We start from the raw sequence: 24,855 nt of genomic DNA, 5'->3' as shown, positions 1-24,855 counted from the left end.
TATTTTTCTGGTGACCAAGTGCAACCACTTCCCAGTAACGCACAGAAAGTGGAAGGGAATGCACGCAATTCATTGTGATCACCTCCCTTTGCCCCAGGGCCGACAGGATTTACCAGGAAAGCAATATAATTGCAAATCCCAATGAGCAGMAGCTACAGCTGCCAGATGAGGAGAACAAAGACTCACTGCACCAGCGCTGGAAATGCACCGTTGCCAGCCCATCCCATAGTAAAAAATTCTTTGCAGTAAGTTTCACCTACATCTCCAACAAACAGTGAATTGAAGGACAACATCAAAATGACACCAAACCTAGAAACAGCAAACTGTTTTGTTAAACGGCAACCAATGGACCATCTTTCAAGTATACAAAACCACTGGAGAAGGTTTCTGAAAAGCAGCAAAAAAACCAATCATTCTTATGTTGAAGTTGCTGCGATAACCATAGCAATAGGTGCTTTTATCTGCCTGGAGTCCGACAAACCCTGTAGCTAATGGCAGCAAGGAACAATGCTCTTGACAAGTACATTCAACTCCCATGTAAGCTGCACTCAGACCACTACCATAAAGTATTACTGCATGTCCAACTAAGTTGGAAGAGAGTAATTTTTACCATTCCTCCAGAAGTAAATTTAGAATGGGGCGGTAACTGAGAAGAAAAGTATATTTTTGTGGGAATATAATATCCCTCTAGATGTTGGAAGATGAACAGTACTTCCTTATGCCAGTCATCCTCAATGCTGCTTTTTAGATCTTCGTTTCCCACGTCAGGGAACACAGGTTCTGCCATTACCATATCACGTTCAGTTTTCTACATTCAGCCTGAATGCCATTACTGGACTTGGACTAACAAGACTGCAGTACAAAGAGCAGTTAATGCTATACATCTGGCAGTATAACCATGGTTACATTAACGAATTTATCACCCACATTATAAATTTTGAGCAATACAGAAGCATTTATATACTGCTGCACCTCTAATGCATACATTTTGTTAACAAGGAAAAAAAATTTACAATCTCTGCCAACAGCTTGCTGGCCGTTAATATCACAATTAGCTATCACCTAGCAACAGTCAAGCACGCTTGCTCTCAAATCAAAGGAAAAAAAAACCCCTCTACTAACTGGGCTAATGACAATACATAAAAAATATCTGAAAGGTACGTGTTAAGGTATTTCCTGATTTTAATGAAAACTGATCACTTCAGAGATTTTAAATATATAAAATCATTATTCCATCTTCTCTAATTTTGCATAACTGACAAAACATTATTTTTAAAATGATTTATGAATTCACAATACTAATTTTTAATTTATGAAGACTGATCTAACATTCTGGTAATGCTTCTCTTTTCTCTGCAATTCCCTCTTTTATTGTTCCTCAGTATCTCTCACTTACTGTAACATGTGGGATCGAGACTTTAAGCTCCTAGATGGAGTCTTTCCTGGTTTCTCTAGGGTGCCTAACACATTTTTGAGTGGATAATAAAATTTTGATCTCTTGCACGCTGTAAATGAGTTTTCTATATGACATGACTGCCAGAGGGATTACATCTAAATTTTTATTAAAGACAAAGGAAAAGTTGCACAGGCAAGCTACTCACAAACAAAACACCTGAAAATAAAATTTAATGTTACTTTTTGAAGGATAAAGTGGAAAGTTGGTCAAATCTTTACATCCTCCAAATAGCCAAAGCCATTCTCCTGCCACTGTGTCCACTTAAAATAATTAAGAAAATAAATAAACGATTGAGGGCGGGTGGGAGAGATCATGATAATAAAAAAACCTAACCTTTTCACATTTCCAAAATTAGAGATAAAAAGGGTGATTTCTGATTTCAAGAAAAACATGGTCATGTCTTTTGGAAGCCATCAATGACTCTGCTGTGATACTCAGAAGTCTCTCACTGCTGAAGTGATATATGAAGCCTTCTCTTCTCCAGGGTGAGACTGTGTGGCCTTCAGCAAGAACTTTGGTCTTTGCCAAGAGCTAAATATATCTTTATGGACAACAATGGAGAAATTGTTATTTCAATACATAAAATACCTCAATTTCTATAGAGTTGTTGTTTTAAGAGAGACAGCTATTTGAGGTACGACAGACAGTGCAAATGCAAAACTGTCACTATTCTGTATTTAAATATTTTAACACATTTATTGTGAGTACAGTATAATTCTAGGCTGAATATTGAAATAGAAAAGAGTCCTGATATATTTAGAAATTCATGCTGAGACAACCATCCCACATTAATTTAAATTAAAAAAAGATTTGCTTCCAATGGGAGTAAGGAGTTGCTGGCTATCAGCCTCAAATTCTAATTCTGCCTCTATCACTGAATCACATTGTGACTTAAGGCAAGTTACTTCATCCTTCCTGTCTCAGTTATATTTTTCTTCTTTTGTGTTGAAAACAGGAATACATTCCTAACAACCTAGCCTACAGATCTCTGGGAGGAATAAATAATCATTAAGCAACAACACATTAGATAATGGAGAAATCCTTTGAAGTGCATGCAGTTAAAGCACAAACAATACAGTACACTTTTACGACAGCCTGGGTTGATAATTTCCCCTGCTTTCCTTATTTTGAAATAAGAAAAAACATTGCAGGCTACTCTGCATGTTGTAGTGCTGCTTTTCTCCTTATTCCACRACTGTGATTTAATGGTTACTGGATGCTCTGTCACTGGATGAAAAACTGGTGGTAGTCAGGCTGGGGAAGCTCAGGAATTGTCTAAACTTGCTTGTGTGCTGTGGAGTGTGTGTGTGTGCCAGCTCACACAGGCCAGTTCCCCAAAACACGAGCTGAGGAGAGGATCCCATTCCTGGGCAGCCTCTGGCCTCCAAGACCACAGAGGGCCACAGCCTCTTCAGACCTGCAGCAGCCTCAAACACTGACTTGGCCAGCGTGGGAAAGTTTGATTCTCCAACAGTCTACAAAATTAGAAATGGAGCACTCCAGTTTTCTGAGGAGAGAGTGTGTTTTCTGTGGAACAAGTAAGGAGGGAAAAGAGGTTCATTTCTGTTTTATTTTTACTTCATTAGAATTGCATTGGAAGAAAAAAAAAAGTCTTTCATCTCAGGTAGAAGAAAATGAAGTAGTCCTAACAACCGGCTATGTCTAGCATACCTTCACTTTCAACTCGATGTAAAGACCCTGTCTGATAGTTAACTCTAAAAAACAGACAAGGATTTAGAGAATTTTTATGTTAATTACTTGAGCAACTGAACCATAATGATACAGCAGAGCTATCACTTAAAAAAATATGAAGTTTCAGCGAAAGAGGCACTTCTCCCAAAAATTGAAACTGAGCAGAATTTAGAAGAGCCAAAGGTGACTCAGTTTACTTCTGTTATTCTACCCCTGGATTCTCCATTTATTATTTTTACAGAACTTTAAGCAGCTTTTCTGGTAGACCTGTCTGAATTTCACAAATACTTTCTGCATCAGGCTCCCACTTACATTTCTAACCATGACTTAACCATGGCCTGTCAGTTAGTTGGACTTGAGATTAATGACATACAAATATCTTCCAGAAACAGCTCATCATCCATTAGTGAGAATACACTGCTTGCTAGTTTGAAAGACACCCACATACCTTGACCATGCACAAGGCTATAAGTATATGCATATACAATACGGGAAACCTGAACTAAAGTGAAATAGAAATAGATGGTAACAAGGAAGGGAAGGTCTGCAAGTCCCCCCAAGAATGCTTCATGTCACATGCTGAAATTCTCCTTGTTCATCTGGTACAGTGTGACTCTCCATTTCACCAATTTAAAGTAATAATGAAACTCAAAACTAAGCATGACCTACAGGCTGCCGCCAGTACGAGCTCCCCTTCTACCGCTTGCTCAAAGCCAAGGCACTTACCAACTGAAATTTTCCATACTTGGTCTTTCTCATTAATCTTGAATGAATGTGGTTCAGATGATTCAGAACTAATCTGGCTTCTGGAATTACAGAATTAGAGGACAAAACAAATGCTTAACCTCTCCCCTGGAACATTTAACCTCTCCCAGACGCTGAGGGTATTTTGCCCTGGGAAGTTTAATGTGCTTATAGGCTCCACAGCACTGCACTCTTCTCTGCTGCACAGATTTGAAGTCACTGGGTCATACACCAGTGTCTCATGCACATGTCAGAAAGTTATGTAAAAGCAGAAAAGATGATAATAATAAAAAAAAAACAGAAGTACTCACATACTTGGAAGGTCTTAATTTCATTTTCTGATTAATCTTAATTCTACCTCTTTGTGCATATCTACCACAACAGTCCTAAATACAATGGTCACAAGCTATTCTTATACCCCCAACAGGTCAGTGCCTGAGGATCTTAATGCACAAAGTGAAACATGCCCAAAGGAGGAAGGACACGAGGGTTTGTATGATTGTATGATGCCCAACATCAACACAAAAGCTTAATGTATAAAGTTTTCCTTAGAGATATAGTTTTAGAAAGGAAGTACTATGGAAAAGAAAAAATTTGTATCAAAATTTGACAGTTTTCATTCATTCATATTCCTGTGATTTCTCAGTCTGAAACATCCAGAGCTTTATTTTATGGATGGGGAAGGGACAGACCAGAACACACAACATGGAACTACAGCACCTAATACTGGGCTGCTCCACCTCACAGTTTGGGTCTACAGATGTAACAAAAGAGCAAAGAGAACATAGTATTTTTTGCATTCAGAAATACTGTAGAGACATTAGCTAATCAATCACAGAGCTACCATTTCCACTTACAGAAAGGAAAAAGCATACACAAAGAGATAACAAGGTACTCTCCAAAGACACAGTAAATCCATGGCAGAGCCTGGATCAGCCACCAGATGCCCCACCTCCCACCTCCAGGCCCGTTCGTACAACCCATGTTGCCACGGTATTAAGGCTTCTGATTGCTATGACATTGAATGATATTAATTGCATTTACAAGAGTTCAGCATTTCTCAAAAACAGATGCCAAATGCCTCAGGTTGGATGCAAAGAAAATCAGAAACACAACTGTATTATGTCTCCACTGTACAGTAAATTTAAACCCAATGGCCACAAGTTTGACTAAATCCTGTCCTATTGTTCCAATTCAGACAGGAGAAGATGGGAATTTTTTTCATCTCAACCAAGCCTCAAAATTAAGGGGAAGAGCAGATGAGACTTCCCGTGTATTTATACTGCAATTTTTTTCTCCTCCTTACACCCTCTGCCAAAATCAAGACCCCTCAATGAACTTTGATAAGGAACTATATGTAATCTGTAGTTCCCAGATCTCCATTTGCTATTTTTATAGTAGCAGTAACCACAGCACCCAACTACTGGTATCTTCTACCTAACATGGGAAAATTTCACACATTCTGCAAATCTAACTGTAAACAAATACTCTGGGGACTTCATTTTTCCTCATTTTTAAATTATCTTTAGCCACTTTCATCTTAGCTGAAATATAAACCACCCACCTGTAATGGGAAATAAAATTCAGTGTGCATCTTTATCTCTAATCCTGAACTCTCAGAACAGCTGTTTAGCCTGTCGAGAATACTACCATTTTATTTAATAGTGTTCTAATAACATTCTTAAGTTACAATCTTACCTGCATGAATGAAGGAACTCATTAAGAAAAAGAAAAGCTGATCTTCACATAATTTATAGCAAGAAGTAAAGATTCTATCTAGAAGTCAGTGATTTTTCAAACGACTGATCAAGTTACACCTTTACCAGAAAGGAGACTACATTTCCTTCCAGAAACTTTTACAGCACTGTTATTTCAACAAATCTAAGCTTCCCTTGTGGAACTGGCTACCTAGTCTAAATTCTCCTGTTTGCTAATTCTCCTCAGCTGTTCTTCCAGAACTAGAATATGATTCTGTAAGAAATGGCTTAGAAAATCCATTCTTCACATTGGAATCTGCAGCAGATAAAGCAGAGGTATAGAAATAAAGACTGTACAAGGAAAGGTGAAGACAGGCAGGCAATTGCTTTTTCCATAAGATACTGATTTCTACATCTCTACTTTGTCTGCTGCAGCCTCATGTGGGGAAGTTGAAAAAAATATTATTAACAAACATGAATTAAAAAAAATTACATTCAAAGCAAATATCTACAGCTCACTGCTTCCACATCATATGTTTAAATAGTGATTTGGTAATGACCTTGTACCAAAATACAAAAATCCAGAGACAGCCTGAGCCACTGGGAATTTTTCCAGAACACGCTTCACTTCATCCAATCCTGCTGATTTTTCTCAGGAATTTTGTATGGGGAACTGATATCTTGGAAGACGACAACACTCGCCCAGATTTACTCTTTCTTGATAATGCTTAAGAAGATTAAAGAAAAAAACAAAGATGACAATTTGGCAATCCCCCGTCCCCCTCACCAAACAGCTYTGACTTAACAGTCTAAAAAATCCCACAAACTGTCTCCTAGAGGAACCAAAAAGTTCTGAAAGGTCCATCTGCTTGTGGGCAACTCCAAAGACTGTGGTATTTCACTAATGAAAATGGCAATCTTTGTGGGTACCAAAAGGAGTTGTTAAGGATGAGCATGGTTATCTGCCAGATACTGTGTAATTCCTCTTCCAATTCATTCAGTACCTTCCATGTGGTTGCAAAAACTCATTAGTATCAACTAGCAAAAATATGTTCATAAGTGTACACGCACTCTCACACTCTCTCTGTAATTAATCCCTGGAGTAAAGCTGTTCCTTGGATCACCTCAAATATAGAAAAATCAATGAGTTAGATTACAGGAAACAATTAATTATGGTTCACTGGTGTTTAGAAAGAGACACTGACACCCCGACATCCCCACACTTCATTCGTGCCCTATAAAGCAGCAAATCACAGAAAGTAACAAACTAGGCTTTTCAAACATCAGGTGACCTCAAGCTTACTCATTCTAGTGAAATGACACTAATCAGTCATAAAATGAATGGGACATAACCTTTTAAACATTAAAGAGGCAATTAATTTATAGTGCATCCATTTACTACAACCAATTAAGCAGAAATATTTTCTTCCTGTGTTAATATAACTTCTGACAAATCATGGGGGAAAAAATGGAAACAAACTACTTTGTCACACCATTCCAGGTAATTCTTATGTTAGTGGCCTCACTGATAGTCAAGTCTCTTTTTTCTGCAGTGTCATATATAGGTAGTACATCCCCGAATTTTCCAGCCAACAGAGAAAGGACTGAAAGTGAACACACGTAGAATTAGAAAGCAGCAAGCAGAGCCATTTGCAATCTTGAACCATTCAGATGGCTACCTATGCTAGGTGCAGAAAGTACCATCTGTACTCTCAACTCAACTGGCACATACTCAACCACCATCTCCTTTTTAGAAATCGCTGTGCCTGAACTTTAGATTACAAAAAAACATGACTTGATGAGAAGCAGAACTTGGATTGTATCAGCAGAAATTGTTCTCATCTTAGTGCATTCTTTACCCTTTTCAAAACACTTTGCTCTCCTACTCATACAAGAACTTGCCATTCTGTCATTGCCAACTCCTGCCTAAACTCTCCCCCACATTATCTCCTCTACTGAATTCCTTTTGTATTTATTATCTTAATTTTATTTAAGAAAGTTTATTGCTGTTGTACAGTGCTTTTAGCATCTCAGCAAGGGACAACTTTACAACTAAAACTAAAGCCTTATTAAGCTCATTAGACAAGTCCCATGGACAACACAAGACCTTAAATTTCTTCACCAAACCATGTTCTCACTGTGTGTGGAAGACCCACTGGTGAGCTGGTCTCATTTTCTCTCCCTTTTCTCAGAGAGACTCTAGAAAAGGCTGTGAAGGCTAGAAAGCAGCAGGTCAGATTCACTAGATTACACAACAGCAGCATAATGGAACAAAAAAACAAAAAACAAAAGGGACAAAAATTTAAGTATTTATCAGCTGCTTTGGACTGGAATTAAAACACTAGTCTATAAACAAGCCTAAAGAGAACTGCTCAGCTCCAAAGCCAATAAGCAAAATGTCCTATTTTATTGTCTTTGATTAGAGAAAAATGTTTTCTACTATTTAAAGAGAGGTTTCTCAACACACAATCCAACCTTGCCCATTACTCAAGCTATACTAGCCCGAGTGGCAAGAAGATGCCTGTTAAACTATCAGTGCCATACTGAAGGACAGCTCTAAGCATTTGCCTATGAAAGAAGGTTTACCAAGGCCTCATGTGAAACACAGCAATAAGAGAAATCAAGTGCAGGGCACAACTCACTACCTCCTTCATGTTGAGAAGCCCTCCTAGATTTGTGGGCATAGCCAACGGAAAGCAGTGCTTTCAAGTCTGCCTAAATGATATTTCACACTGAGAAGTTCCATTAAAAAAGAAAAGAAACAAAAAAGACTGGTATTAGACAATTTGTGATCCCTTCACACCTCTTGAGTCTAAGCTATCCCAAAAGAATGTTCTTCCCTCTTGTGGAGGGCAGAAAAAGATTCACCCCATCACGCAATCTTGCATTCATTAATATACTAAACCAAGACATTTTGCATTAAAGCCACAGCGTGTATGTGTTTAACTCATTTTATAATTCCCTTTCTTGAGGGAGAGGGAGGGGGAAAAGCCCTCTTTTTCTTCTGTCTCCAAGCAAGTTCCTGTCCTCAGTCCCAGAAACTTATGCTTAGCATTACATCAGTGCATATCATACTCTCTTTCAATAGGGCAACAAGGCTTACTACTCCTCTTTTCTTCCTGGAGGAAGAGAACTACATACACCACTATTGCTCTGACAGGAGATGGTGCTTTTAAACGAAGTAGGAACTAACTGATTTGCATCTCTGAGCAAGCCAACAAAAAAAATGCACTGGAACTCATCTATGCTATGGGTGGTGAAAGGGTGACTCTAGTGCTGGTCTCATAGTAACCACCAGGAAAAAAGTTTCCCCACAGAAAAAAGGGAGCTTAATCTGCCTTCTTTCCTTGGCTCTCCTTTTAAAGAATACAAATAAGCTTCCTGAAAAAACAACAGGCCTTTTGATGAGCCAATAGCTTTCCTCCGTGTTTTTGTTTGTTTGTTGAAAACACTTTGATTTTGCAGGAAGCACTGACAAATGCAACTGGGGATCAACTTAGTTAAAGAATCTTAAAAAGCAACAGGACACAGATCTCCTACTTCAGCCACTAAACTGGATTGTCTCACTGGCTTGAGCAAAACTGTTGAATTATTTCCCTAACAAAAGAAAGGCGCTTTTAGGTCCTATAATCTCATTGCAAATCCTTTTACCCACTCCCCACTCTTTTTGGCCTTGAAATTGCAATCCTCTTTTAGTAATCTCAGGACTAATTGGTGCCAGCACTCCAGTTTTCCTTGCCATTTCGTCCCCCTCCCTTTCACATTGTTCAGGTGCTGAAAAGGACAGCGTGCCAGAAGGCAGTGCCCCCATAATGAAGCTGTTCTTACACAGTAACTGTTAATAATTAGCAGGAAGCATTTTGTCTTTAAATTGCACAGCATGAGCAGCAAGATTTTGCAGAGCCAAAGAATCACTTAACTGTTGTTCGAGGAGCTCCAAAACTTTGGCTGGCAATCTGCATGCCCAGCACACACTGGGCTCTGCCATGTGAACAGCGCTGCACCTGTGCCTGCCCTGCGCCTGTGCCCACACACTCGCAAACCCTCGGAGGAGGGCAACACAAGCAGCACGAGCATCTCTGACGCTCAGCTGTGACCGGTAAGGGGGAGGGAAGAAACTAAGTGYCCAGCACACCTTTGGTAGTGGAATAACAAGAATTCAGAGGAATGTATTGACGTGATGGGATTTAATCAGTATAGTGAAAAGACAGCCTCTGTTTAAGACATATTCTAGAACACAGTTCCCTGAAGAATAATAAGCAAAAGAAGAGATTTAAGAAAAATCTGCTACTTTTCAGCTAGTGACTGTATTTGCAGGTACTGCCRGAAAAGGAACAATGACTTCTGTTACTGAGGTATCATCAGTGTTGACCATTTCCCAGCCAGACTTGGACACAAAATTAGTTCTTCTGTAATTGGAAACTTCAATCTAGTGAGTGCATTAAAAAAAAAAATTATAAAAGCTGTTTCCAATGGAGGTTCACTTCCAGTCAACCTAAAGCTAACCTTGAGCTCTGATTCAGCTAAAATAATCCAGAGGCTTCAGAAGTTTTTCAAGCTAGTAGGACTGCATCATCAAGAATCCACATATAGTTTTGACACTGAGATACTGTGCAGTGTCTTCTACCATCTTGAAGCTGAAGGACAACAAGAAACTCAACCTGATGTGGATATATTGCCTCCCTCGTACCCACAGGGAGTGCTCTGGAGTTGAAAGACAATTGCTAGACTATGTCCATACCCTCCTTCACCAGTGCACTGCTTCAGGCATCTGCAAACAGGTATGCTATGAAGAAAATGTCAGTGTTAAAAAAAGACAAAAGTAAAAAGAAAGAGCTACAACTCACTTCATTCCCCTAAAAGATCAGCTAACTCTTTGTATGGAGCACCAGCAAAACTGGCTGTCAGACGCAGACTCCTGTAGATGCCAGCACAGAGGCACAAGATCTCACCAGACTTAGGGACTCCACTAGTATGAAGAGGCAACACCAAAGGCTTTCATGTAAAAAGACATGTACTTGGGCACCCTTCTCCACACAGGGCAGCATTTGATTATCACTATGGAAAAAAGCACAACTGTTACTGCAGGTATCCTCTAGAAATGGTGTGGGTACAACAACCACCACACATTAAGTGCTTGTGCTTTATTTCCAGTCACGTAAACCAGTAGCAGGTTTGAACACGAAGCGGAAATTACTGATGACTTTTCTTTGTTTGCACCATAGCATCAGAGCAGTTGGTCTCTAGGTGGCTTTTGAATTCAGATGGGTAATAAGTATGTTTGGTTTTGTGCATGTTACTGTCCTCTGAATGTAAGGACCCCATTAGACTAAAGCTATCCATGTTGTGACACTTTGCAGATGGAAACTGGTTACAAAACATCAGCTGGAAAAAGTGCATTTAAATTCTCCATCTCTCGAAAATGCAGTGTGCAAACCTCGTGCTCAGGATCTGTCGCTTACTTCTGTTTGCCTTTGTGTCAGAAGTTGAAGATAGAAGACTCTCCTCAGGTCATCCAATTCAGCTTTCTGCCAACAGAAAACTCCTTCCTGCAGTCAATTTTCTAGGATTTTATTGAGTCTACTTTTCAACAGTCTACCAGATGGATTTCAGACCATTTCCTTTAAGAGATTAATTTGGTCTAATAAGCGCATTATTTGCTCCTGGGCAGTGATGAAGGAAAGGTAGGCCAGAGTCTGTGTACTTGTTTCCTTCTCCCATGCTATTAAAATGGCAGGTTTTCCATCTAAGTGTCAAAGTCTTTTCAGAACAGAAATACAACAGAGTGAGAGATATATCCGTGTGAAAACAGAGCTCCTGTATTCACAGAGAGATACTGTCAACTTGTTTGTATCATCAAAATAACCTCCCCCTTCTGTCTTTTAGTTTGAATACTAGAAATCAAAAGACAGCAAGTGAGGCTCAGTCCCCTGTTGTCAGTCCCCTCTCCCCAAGTCAGAGTCCCCAGGATAGCTTTTGCCTAGTTTAGTGTGATCTGAACTCCTGTGCCAGGCCAGGTCACTTTACTACTACTTCAGCTGAGTATAGGCTGAAAGATGCAGCAGATTGCTAAACTATGTCACACAAATTACACTATCTCACAACACTTGTGAAGACTGAGGAATCACAAAGTTGGTGTAAAGTATCTTTCTCCAACCTTTGCTTCACTTGGCTCTGGAAAACCTTTCCAAAGCATTAAGTGACTTGGTAACACAGGCTTGTAAATCAAAGAAACACAAGACCCTTTAAGGCAGGTCTACAGTACACCTGTCAGAATACACCCAAATCAGCACTAAGCATGACAATGCCGCCGTGCTCTTCTGTGCAGAAACACCACTCTGGGACTCAGAGGTAGCATAATTTTACTAGCACAGCACTGTGCCATCTAACTAGACTCACTGAGATTAGAGTTCAATGACGTATTTTCTATGGTAGGCATGATTTAAGAAAGCCCTCACCCCTCCCTGACAAGTCCCAATCCCTTAAAAATATAAACAAATCACCAGTGACCCAATTTACAGTGTAGCGACACAAGTGGTTGCATCAGCACAATTGAGAGGATAGCTTGCTATTGTACAAGGGCAGCAAGAGCATCTTAAAATGGCTTTGCAAAGGGAAAAAAGAAAATCCCATAAGAAGAAGAGAAAGTCTCTGCTGAGCCATCAGAAGATACTGCTCCCAGGATCCTCAGGTAGTTAGCTGAAGACTAGTCTGGACATTGCTGCTTGCCACTGTCACATGTGGTAGAGTTAAAGCCTAAGTATGCTTTTGTTGTCTTAAATTAGCCAAAGGGCAAAGTAAGCAGTACTAAATGGCAAATCCAAACAGCTTGAGAAAAGTTTTCCCTGCTGGTTTGGGGGGCTTTTAAATGATTGGATGGCAAATGTTAGTGGGGTTTTTAACCGCAGTGTCTGTGAGCTCCACCTATAGAGTGCCAGCCACTGTGTTTTCGGGGGCATCTCTTGCACAGAACAAGATTACCCATCAGAGAGGACAGAGGATGGCAAATGGACACAGAAATAAACACAAATGAACTTTTTTTCGCAGTACTGCTCATGGCAAACTGAACTCCTAAAGCTCTTGCCCCACATCACTACAAATTGCAGAGCTCATCAATACCACTTACCCTCTGCTTCTTTTCAAAGCATGGTTTAGATGGTAATACCCATAGAGAGATGGAGGAGACCAGTTCTAGCATTTCCAAGCACAAATTTCCATTTTCTTTTTCCCCAAATCTGAGAAATTCTATTTCCATATCTGAAGCCAAAAGCAGCAGAACATACTTAATAACCAAAGATTCTACATTATTTTAGCAATATAGTTGATTGTGGCTTTTTAAAAATCATGGAATTAATGTGATTGTATAAAGTCTTCCTTTTATATAATGTTATACTTGCAAGCAGCAAAATAAATGCTGACTACTTCAGAAGCTTTGTTTGTTATTAATTCCCTTAAGTTTAGAAAATTATTTCATTTTAACTATTTGCTTTAGTCATTTTTTTAATCTCATGAGAAAAATGGCCATCTTCATCTTTCATCTGCAAAACAATCAACCAAAAGAACAATTTTTCATACAGAAAAAGAGTTGCAGTCAAGAGAGATCTTAAATACTTGGTGAGCTGCTATGAATTTTGCCATTGAGACAGCTGGTAGGGAAAATATCTTTTCAGGAAAGTTACATTATTAAAAGTAACCTGATTCTTTTTTGTTTATATTTTTTCTCCATCTGCTAAACCAGATTAAACCTAAAATTGAATGAAACCCAAACAAACCTGTATTTGCTACATTTACTTTTCCTAATCATCTTTTTACTGGAACCTGCATCTTTAACTTCAGTTATCAATCCCCAATTCCCAAGTGGACATTTTAAAGCACCACCATAATTTTAATAACTCAACCTTCAGTACCTGCAATATGATGCAATTAGTTTTTGCTAATTCCACATATTCTGACTTGAAAACAAACACACACACACACACACAGGCCAAAACCCAGAACTAGAAACATTTCTAGACTTTGAAGCGTCAAAAGAGTCCGTTTTGAACATCTTAGTTTTCCAAACTAATCTTAGTGAGTTTTACATCAAGCTTTTAACTACTGTTTAAACAGGATGCCTTCTGGAAGGACATATAATAGATTCCTGATAAAAATGGTTTGGGGAAAAGTAGTGAGAGGTGTAGAGTTCTGCTAAATTTATATTGTCCAAGCAGACAATGTAGAGAACCCATCAATGAAGGAAAAAAAACTACCATACGGAGAAGAACTGAAGAGAGCAGCCATGTGTAAGGGGCCATAAAGAAGAAATGCAAAGAACAACTGCCAGCCGTAGGAAGCTGGACACCAACTATTACCTCTGAAAAGGGCAGAGTAAAAAATTACAGCTACAGCACTTTTACAAATAAAGTCCATGTAATACTGATTCCAAAACCAAAAATCTGTCATACAAGTTAGTAAAAAGAGAATTTAAAAAGTGCACACATGCTGTGGCAAGCCAAGACAGACATACATTTACATTTGTACATTTAATACATTTGTATTAGCAAGAGCTGTGCTATCTCAGCTCTTTTGAGAGCAGAGCAATGAAAAATTTCAATACATAACTGAAGAGTACACACGAGCCTGAAGAGCAAATTTTGGCAATTAACAAAAAGAGATTGCCAGCAAAGCAAAAATGAGTCAGAATGAAAAGAAAGATTTTTATGAAACTCTCTTCCACACTTCTATCTGAGCCAGCTAATCTCTTCATTGATTTTCCTTTTACAAAAGTATAAAAAAAGAAAATCTTGAAACACCGAGGTTTAAATCATATCCTTCTGTAAACAGATATATGCGTTGCTTGATGATCTAACAAACTTTATGGATGGAAGCAGAGCAAGGCTACACTTTAACAATTCTCTTGTTTTGGTATTCACAAGTTATCTGTGAACAAAATTAACTTCTCTAATGTGTTTGCTAGTTGAACTGCTTATACAAACCTGTGACTATAGTTTTCTCAAGAGATTCACCTATTATTGTTGCTTTGAGTATTTACTTTTTTGCAACATATATAGTCACTTTCACTAAATTAGTACATTTGGTTTCTCTCTAAGCACAAAACAGAACAGCTTTTTAGGTAGCCATGATACCTTTAGACATAAAAAGGATAATGTATAYACACCTATCTATGCACCAAAACCCCCAGAGGTTTGCACATTTATCACTAAAACAACATATGGTCATAGGAAAAAAAAAGTCTCAGATTCAAAACACAAAATCTGATCAACAGAAATGTAACATAAAATAACATAAAAACTACCAAACTGAATGAGACCAGCAGCCTATCGGGCCCAGTTTTCATGAACACGTCAGAGAAAAAAGTTTCACAGAAAGGTGTAAGAACAGTGTAGCAAGGTAAATCTGTGCTTAGCACTACAGCACATGCTGACTTGAAATATTGAAGAGGTTGATTTAAACCTAAAAATCCCATAAGGTTTAGTATCCTCTTCCAGAATGCATTTGTGTTAGCTCTGGGCATGGTGGTTATCCAAAGCTCTACCTTTTGGGAACTATTACTTAATTGCCAGCCTCAGCATTTTCCTATGGTGGTAAATTCCACTGGCTAATTTACACGCTGCATAACCCCACCACCGTTCTTTTTATTTTAACCCATAGCAAAAAAAGTGGCAAATTCTACATCTTACAAACAGTTTGACCATTCAGACGCAGAACAACCCACACCAAAAAGCATGTGTGCATGTGCACCCAAATACACACACAGTGTCTTCTGGGCCACCTGGAACTCCAGAGAAATCCAACATCAGTTATTTAAAAAATGTATCTAAAACATAGCCTCRCCATTCTTATTTATGTTTAGATGTAAAAAAATTGTCTGACAGATTTTCTTTAAACAACTACAGGGTTCTCAAAATGAAGTTAAAAATATCTGTGAAGAAATACAGTATAGTCAAAATGTCATGTTCAGGGTTTTATCATAGCTTTACCAAAAAAAAAAAAAGAGAAAGTATAATTCCTGGGCACTTCTTATATTGCAAAGTGAAAGGGGAAAGGACGTTTTATCAGGCCATTGTACCATAATACACATTAAAGCTGCAAAAGGCCATAACTCTCACCTCATGCCTTTTACTGTGGAACTATATGGTGAATGTCTGGGGAAGACAGCCTCTATTTTCTGCCATACGGGTTGTTGAAGATGGAAATTTCTCTGCCCCAAAAACATTTTTTAGATAAGAAGACTTTGTTCTGATGAAACAAACAGTTTGATTTTTCAAAGTTAAAATTCAAAACACAAATGTATAAAAGTTTCAATATGAAAAAAATCTATGCATTTTGTTCCAAAAATTCAAAATGAGACATTGTCAGATGACTTAAGTTCCTTCAGTTTTTATTCCTCTGAATCAAAGAAGTTCCTATGAAGTGAAGTAACTCTAGCAAAATATTTTTATTTGTACAAAAAACATTCCCATTAAAATAAGAGGAAGATCACCTTTACACAATAGGGGCATACAATCAGAGGACATATTCAAACACATACTAAACACTGGATACAACAGAAACCTGTACACTTGCGGCTGCACATTTCTTTTAGAAATATGCATAAAATTCAAAACATTATTGTGACAAGCCTTGTTTAGTACACATGTGCCCTCTATGACCGAGAGATAAGGAAACCAGAAAAGATTTTGTTCAGGACAAAGGACACAGACCAGCTGGGCTGCTAGGTCTGAAGTTCACGCTACCTTTCCCTGAAGCTCAAGATCTCCCAGCCTGTAGCCAGCTGGCCCACAGCCCAGGTTTAAGGTCCACCCTCTAGTTCTGTTTTTAACCTCTGATGGGTCACCCAAGGTCAGATGGGTGCCCTTGATTACACAGGACCCCACCTTGCTGGGATTTTCCACAGTCACACTGTGAGCAGCAGCRAAATGGGACACTTACATTTGCGTGGAAAAAAGAAGTCTTGATTCTCACTGGCCAATCTGATCTCCCAGGAAAGTCTTCTGGGGGCAACCTGTGCCTTTGAACTCGTGCACAGAACAGACATTCTCAGAAAGAAGGATTTGCAAACATTTGGAGTTTCACATAAACTGTAACAGCTCCCTTAGACTTTAAACAATACTCATTATTCCTCAACATACATTCAAAAATTAGGCAAAAGAATCAAAGGTCCAAACAGTTTTTATTTAGGACAGAGCTCATACTATCCAGAAACAGTCAATGCACCTTACTTTTAGTCTAATACAAATATTAAATAAATAATGAAGAGTTAAACTGCAGAATTCTTTAAAATCGCAAGGTCACCATTACAGAAAAGCCATCCTTTTCTTATTGTTTAAAAGATCCTGAAAAGATTATAATTTCTTTCTTACTCATCAGAAGTCTGTTACTTTTAATATTACATTAGCGACTGTTCTAAGAATGTCAGTCTCACAACAGAACTGCAAGTAAAGTGACTTTTCCCTGTAAATCTCTCTTATTTCATTCTTAGAGGAACCAAAGTCCAATAATTAAAGGGGAGAGAAAGGAAGAAAATCTAAACAAATGAATAAATTAATTTAAAAATTTAACTTGATTTCTGGATATAAAAACTTTTTCTGAATCCAACAGCAATAAGATATGACACACTGTGATACTATTTACAGTTTCCCAAGCTTCATGGCTCTACAATATTTTCATATGGAGAAGTCAAATAATTTCCATTGCTGCAATATCATATAATTAACAAACGTGATGCTCATGTCAACCACTGTTCATCACAGAGATGCTCACTCCTGAGGCCTCGTTTTCAACTGCTAAAATTTTAGCAAACTCTTGTTGAATTGCACTACACATGCTTCCTTATCCACACACCTGCTGCAGTTGTAATAGTGATGCAATGGCTGCAAAGGGGATGAAGGGTAAGAGATGAACTGAACACTACCAAGTAACCAAATGAGATGTGCGCGCCTGGCCCTGAGCCTATGTGCTACACTACACGGCCTATGCACACTGCAAGGCAGGCCCTAACAGCAATTATCAAAGGGAAATACCCAGGGCTAGAGACAGATTTACAACCAACCAACCAACCAACAATCCCCAAAAGCACAGCTAAACGTTCTTTGTTCTAGGAACTGAACTGGGAATATCTGTGGTACCATTTCCAAGCTATCTTTGGAATAGGGCTATGTTTATCTACAGAAGGCACAGAGGAGAAAAAAAGCCTAGAAAACTAGGTAAAGGGGAAAAATGTTCAACAAATGGGCTTGACAATTCTAACAACTTAATGGAACAAATTGCCGCAATACAGTTCATTACCAAAGATCTTCAAACATGCAGCCAAAACAAAGATCTAAAGAACCAAATCTGTAGGTGTTTAGTAAATAGGAAACAAGACATTTGTGCTATTTCGGGGGCATGATGAAAAAGAATTGAAAATATCTCAGCTGAGAAGACTCAGAAACATTTATTTAACTTTGAGAGGAATGAATATGTGATTAGAGGTTTATTTGTATTTCCATCAGCTGTTCCTGAAGAGCACAAAGGTGCCACAAAAAGAACCCATGAAGACTCTGTAGTGTGAAAGAGGCCAGACACAGATTTTTCTATCCTTCTTCTGCACAGTATCTGCTGCCATCTTTCCTAATTTATCTTCCCATCTGCCCCCCATATTGCATAGTACAAGAAGATCCCTTTTAAAAGGCAAGAGTCAATCTTCTTTGTATTACAAAATTACAGCCAATGGTATACTTCCCACATCACAGGAGTCTACTGGCTACAGAGCTGATAAGAATACATTAGAAAACAAGTCCTGGATTGGCAAATCCTCAAATATTTATGCACCAATAGCATTACAGACATTCACTCAAGCAAAGGTTTATTTTTATTTTTGCTATTCCTATCTGGCATCAAGCATAACCAATGTTCTTTAACATGTCAGACAGCAGAAATAAGGCAGTATAATCTCAATATATGGATGATCTTCAAATCAGGATAAATTGTTGTGTCAGAGGGCACAATTTGGAAGAACTGTTCCTTGTGATCTCTTGATGTCTAAAGTACAAAGACAGCTAAACCAAATCCCCTACAAAGTCTCCACCAAGAAAGAAAACTCATTCTGACTCTATCCAGGAAGTAAAATACCTAGATTAATCTTGATAAAGGGGCTGTAACATGCACAGAAATATTAGACTGCTCCATGGTCAGCTTCCCTTCCTACCAAAAGCAAAAACAATAATGCAGAACTAAATCTTTGTTTCCAGGCTGCAAAGGGCACTTGCAGTGAGAAGCTCCAAAGTGCCTTTCAGTGTTTCAATTAGAATATTTAATGATTAGGAAACATTTATTTCACAAGCTTCGAAAAAATGGCCATAAAATAGCATTTCTGATTTCAACATATAAAACATACACATAAAGAGCACTTATACATTGTCCAAAAGGTGTAACCTACAATATATTCACTTCGATGCAGGTTTAGTTTCAGTAAACAATTGTGAAAGGCTGAAGCTTGTGACAGTTTTAGGGAAAGAGCAGGAAAACCAAAACCTGCAAAAAACTGATGGAGAGTTGTTTTGATAACAGTAGTTATCAAAAAGTAGTTTTTTAAGCAGATGACCTACAACAACAATAGTAGTCCTCAGGGGAGCAAAAATATTTTCACGGCAAGGTGACAAACTACACTGTGCATAGAGTTAATGACTGAAGTCTCTCCTGACTGTATCAGCATGTTTTCAGACCTGCTGTTTGTGCTGTAGGTCAGGCTCAAACCTGAGGTAGAAAGATATACTCCTGGGAAGGACAACTAGCCCAAAACCACAAGCACCTTCAACTGTCTAAATGAGACACAGATAGGGCCCACGCTGTAACAGAGCACCATTTAAACTGACCTGTCAGGTGCTGGGTATTCAGCAAACACCAAACATGCAACTCACTAAAAGGGGTGAACAAATAAAACCAGGAAAAGACAGATATCACTTTGCATTTGTGCAACAGCTTCAGAAGATTCTCATCCTTAGGAGGTTGCATGCAAACTCTGCATCAGCAGTGCATGTTAGTTATTGCTCAGCTACGGTTTTTATTATAGYAGTGCCCTGGAGCTCTGGATGAGACGTGGAGCCTCCAACACCGCGAGCACTAAGCATGCATGCTGCGTTGCACAGTAAGCTCGCTTGGCAAGGCCACCTTTCAGTCTCAATGCAAGATCTGACAGGTGGATTTATACTGCTGTGATGGGAGGAGAAAGATAGGACTAAGAGTAATAAGATTGTATATTTACCGTCTCAAAATAGGAAAACACTATCTTTCTTATTTCAAATTCAAAGTGAAAATGCCACAGAGATGTTCCCAGGCCTCCACTCCAGCCATTTACTGCAGGGACTGAAGCGATAATGAATCCTGATTGCTAGTATTTTTTGTTGAAATCCAGGTTTCAGGAAATTCTATTGCATCTCTATTAATAAACTTCAAAAGTTAAACATGAATTCATAATCACAAAGTCCGCTCCCCCACACTATTTGTCTGAATACTTAGCAGTTAACAGCTGCCAGCATTTTGCACCCAGCATTGCAAGGAAAGCTGAACATGAAGCACACTCCCATAGCCATGAACTTCGCATGCTGCAGTCAGCGGATTGGTTAGTCACGAAGAGATGGGCACATGTGAGCATACTGATCAGAAATTAATTACCTGACCAGAAAACCTTTAACATTCAGCATTAATCTTACAATAACCTGAAGAAATCCCAACATCTCAAACACATGCCACTGCAGAAGCCAGCCGTCTCCGCAAGGGACATCGTATGAGGCTCTCCTTTCGGACTGCACCCTCCCAGGGAAGCTATTTTCCTCGAGCACACTTCAGACAGTTTGCTAAATACATGGGAAGTGCCACTTTGCAATGGGCTTATTACCTGTGCTTTATAAAACACCTACACTTGGAACAGGTCACTCACAAAAGGGAAATAATTTCAGGGCCTAGAGTAAGAAAAAACATTTTTATCAGAAACAGATATTGAAAGACAAGACACTAGAGAARTGATTAACACTTAAGGAGCACATAACGTTTTTAGGGAAGCAAACAGTAGCAGGAGGAAACAGTGATGAAAGACTAAATTCTGTAAAATAGAAGCCACTCCAAATTTTTCAAATTCTTGACTAGTGAAGTTTTGTAAAACATTCAGTCAGTAACATACCTCCAAATCCTCTGGGCTCTATTAACTTTCTCCTGTATCATATACTTTGACAAAGAAAGAGGAAAGAAAAATCATATCAAGGAGCAGCGCACGCTGAAATGAAATACTGCTCTAAGAAGTGACGTATACAAACTGCACTTGCTACGGAGGGGACTCTAGTGACTTCTCCTTGCAGCTGGTCTTTTCTAGCTGCCAACATGGCAGTCAGCCTCGAGTCCCACAGCCCAGCTGGGACCCCCCGACTTCACAGGTCAGATTCTGCACTATGAGCTCTGATAACAACTAGCAGACACCACGTAAACCGGACAAGACTCTAGAGATGAAAGGTGCTCATACAACTGAAATCACGCCGCAGTAAGTTTTTGCTCCACATTTCACTGTCGGTTCCAACCCTGCAGGGCTCAGGCCCTCGCTACAGAGCGGGCAGTCTCGCTGAAATGCAGTGACGCAGACCAGAAGAGGTGGATTTTTTTCAGATTTAGTGCTTTAACATGCATGGGATGACTCCATGTCTAAAGCTAAGCACAAGTCTAGTTCATGCKAACTAGGGTCTCAATTAGTCCTAAAGCAGAACGTAGCAAAGTCACCCAAAGACACAAACGGACAAGAAAGAATAACCAGATGAAGCCTTTATTAACAGCCGACTAGGGCAATGCAAGAAAGAAACCACTCTTCAGTTTATATCTCAGGCACATTTGTCATTTCATCAGTTATACAGCAGCTTTGGACAGATGTGTCAACATTTACCACTGGTTTAACAAACTAAATTAGCAAAACACACTGGAAAAAATGAAAGGCAATGGAAAAATACACTAGAAGTGATAGAATCTATAAAGCGATCTAGTCAACACTCCTAAAAGATCACAGAAATCTTCAATAACTTCTTATTCATTTAATGAAGCTAATAGTATTTGGTGTTTTAGATTACATTTCTTAATAGTATTTCTCTTACTCTGAAAACTCTGACAATAATTGAGAACTAGCCTGACATAACACATTCAGAGAAAAGAAAAATCCATGTCAAGATCTCCTCAAAGTACTAACAGAAGATAAAATCACACCTATAGTTCACTACAGAGTCAGAAAACTGAAGGTGAAACACAGATGAAATATCAGGGCACTGACTTACATAGTTACTTAACCAAGTTTGTGTCTATAAATATATTTCAAGGTTGCTATTGCCAACAGAACTGTAAATATTTAAAAAGAAACACACTATAACACTTAGATTAAAGCACACATTTTTCCTCACACAGGAGGGCATTTTTACTTTAGCACACTATATTAGAGCTCACCCTTGACGTTTATCTTAAAGAACTAAATGAAAAGTCCAATCTTCTGTTTGTCATGAAGGTTTTTTTTTTTTAAAGAATACACATGCAATCCAATTAAAATTAAACCGTTTGCATTATTATATTCTTCTTAAAGCTTGCTGATAACCTTCTTCACCCTCAAAAAAACAGTAGCAATTCAGACAACTCTAGTCTGAAGTTCCTTCTCACGTACAAAAACACCACTGGTTTTATTTCCAAAACTATGGTCTTCTATACATGGAGCCCAATTTAATCCTCGCCTCCTGGTTTGAGACATATCTCTAATCTCAAATGATACTAGTATAACACTGAGTCAGCCACTGAAATATGTGGGTTCACTTTAYAGAACTCCTTCATAAAAAGTCCTGCCTTTTGGAACTATGCAGGACATTCTATTAACGTTGGAAAGCTAAATTATCTCACGTAATTAATTCTCTTCAGAAAAGGAGAATCTGTATGTTCAGCAATCATCTTGCTTGCGATAGTTTTATAAAACATTCCTCCACTCTGTGCTCAGTTCATCTCTAAGCTGCTTACGCAGATACTAAACAGAACATGTGATTCATTTGTGTATCCTTATTCTTTCAAAACATCTGATAAAGACAAGCAGTAGGTCAGTATGTCCCTGTGGAATCACACCAACCCATCCTTAGAAACCTTGTAATTCCTTTGATTAATCCAGTTCCTCGAGGCATTGCAATATTGGTGAATTATGTTGTTCCAGATATATTTCATTAATATCAGGTGATAAAGTTTCTCTTAGTTGTAGGCTTCAGTTATGTAAGACTTGGGGGCAGCACCAGAACTCTGCCATCCGAGTTTTTTTCTAAATACACTATCTCACAGTCAGAAAAATTTCCTTCAGAATTGCTTATAATGACAATATATTGCTCTGGAAATGCAATGATGAACATGTGCATTTACATTTTCTGCCCATTACAAAAGTCCTTGTACACATGAGAAGGCAATTGTGTACACATGGGATTACTGCTTTTCTAAATACACAGGGAATGTTCAACTTCTTATGAATATATTAGAAATAAACTCTAAAAATGATTTTGCTATTCAACTGCCAATGTATGATTAAATTAGTTCAACAGTCACTGATGGCCTAGATCAGCCTTATGTTGATGTTTCACACCAGTCATTAGCAGATAACTAAATAAATATTTTAGAAAACCACAGGAAGATTAAATTTTATTTGACAGTGGAACTGTTGAAAGATAAACACAGCAGTGAGACCACAGTTCTTTCATACAAAACCAGCCTCCTTTGGGTCTCTGCTTGTGAGCTACGCAGCCCTTCAGCCTTGCAAGCGCTCTGTGTTACGATGCACCTACAAGGAGGACGTGAAGCTCCTGCAGAAGTGCTTGGCACCAGCAGCGCAGCAGCAGCCTGATGTCTCCGCCTTTCCCAGACGGAGGGGAAGTTTCCCTTTCAGTTTTGGGACTCCCCGAGGGTATTTCAGTGGCCCCCCCTCAGGCAGCAGACACTTTTGCCCTTTTTTTGCCTAGGATGGCAGCGAAAGCAGGCAGTCTTTTAAAGCGCACTCAGACAACCCGCACTGTCTGATAGGTGCGAGCGCACCCTTCCTCTGCACAGCGCCAAAACCCACTGTCACACGCGTGCGACTTCCACAACGCAGGGGCAGCACGGCCCACGTCCGAGCTGGTGCTGGGACGGGGCCCTGCGCAGCGCTCCCGGGCGCACAGCACGGCGCACCCCCAGGCCGGGTCGGCTGCACCATGCTCGCCATCAGCTGCGGCTTGGGCTCGCCTCGGCCGGGAGCGCTTGCCCCCACGCTACGACGCCACGGAGCGACACCTAACCTAATGCAGAAGAGCTGCGTGAGCTCCTGCAGGCAGCACTCACCAGCCGTTCGCCCAGTGGTCATGGTACACCTGCCCTACTAAGAGCGCGCTGGCTTCGAGCACGAAGGCTTGGAGATCGTTCTGCTCTGGGCTGCAGGAGGCTGCTGGAATTTTTCTTTCACAGGGATTAGGAGGGATCAAAATCCTCCCAGTTCTGGGTTAGATGTGCAATACATTTTCACTTGAAATGAGAGTCTCTGAATAAATCCGCATGGGCATAATTAGCATATTCGTAAGTAACAGAAATGCAATGTAGATAATAAAGTGAGGCTCYGGAAATAAATCTTGCTCAAACATTTGAATTACAATTGTAATGCAATTATCCAAATTATTTATCTGTCCTTCTGCAAAGCACAGTAGAGGAGGGATTGCTGGGAGCAGGGGAAAAACAAATGTGGAAAAAAATTCCTTATAAAGGTGGTACTATGGAAAATATTTTGTAGAGCTCCACATTAAACAGAAGTTAGTATAGCCTGTGCTGAGTCCTGTGCTGCAGGTGTACTGCTATTACTCCGTAGCTTAAGGAATTCCCATACTCATTTCATCTCCTGATGCTGGGTGACAGCAGCTCATTTGAGCAAAAAGAAAGAAAAAAAACAGACTCCCTTCCCCCAATTCTCTTGATCTACACGAGAGACAAAACCAGGTACAATATCCCGATTTTTAAAAAAGTTTCAACCCAACCACAGTTGCTATGCAGGATTAGCTGTTGCCACGGCAACGGCGTATCGCTGCGTCCTAATGGCCTGTCCTTTCGCCAGGCAACAAACAGCCTTGTGATGCAACTGCACCTGTCTCAGCTATGCGTTGCCATGGCGACGCCCGGGTTGCTATGGTTACCATCACGCTAATCGCCTGGCAAGGGCAGGCCGGCAGCCTCCTGCCAGGCCAGCTGCTCCCGCTCCCGGCCGGCCCCGGCACG

General features: G+C 39.5%; 1 protein-coding gene across 10 annotated transcripts in view; it reads right to left on the bottom strand.

Moving 5' to 3' along the window:
* The window catches only part of FOXN3 (forkhead box N3), a 221,689-nt gene that overhangs the window by 80,826 nt on the left and 116,008 nt on the right, over positions 1 to 24,855 (bottom strand). The gene's annotated exons all lie outside the window — the stretch shown is intronic.

This window comes from Apteryx rowi, unplaced genomic scaffold, assembly GCF_003343035.1.
Source record: "Apteryx rowi isolate R43461 unplaced genomic scaffold, aptRow1 scaffold_5, whole genome shotgun sequence".
Classification (NCBI taxonomy): Eukaryota; Metazoa; Chordata; class Aves; order Apterygiformes; family Apterygidae; genus Apteryx; species Apteryx rowi.
Note: the sequence above shows the minus strand (reverse complement) of the source record. Positions and strands in the feature narration are given on the sequence as shown.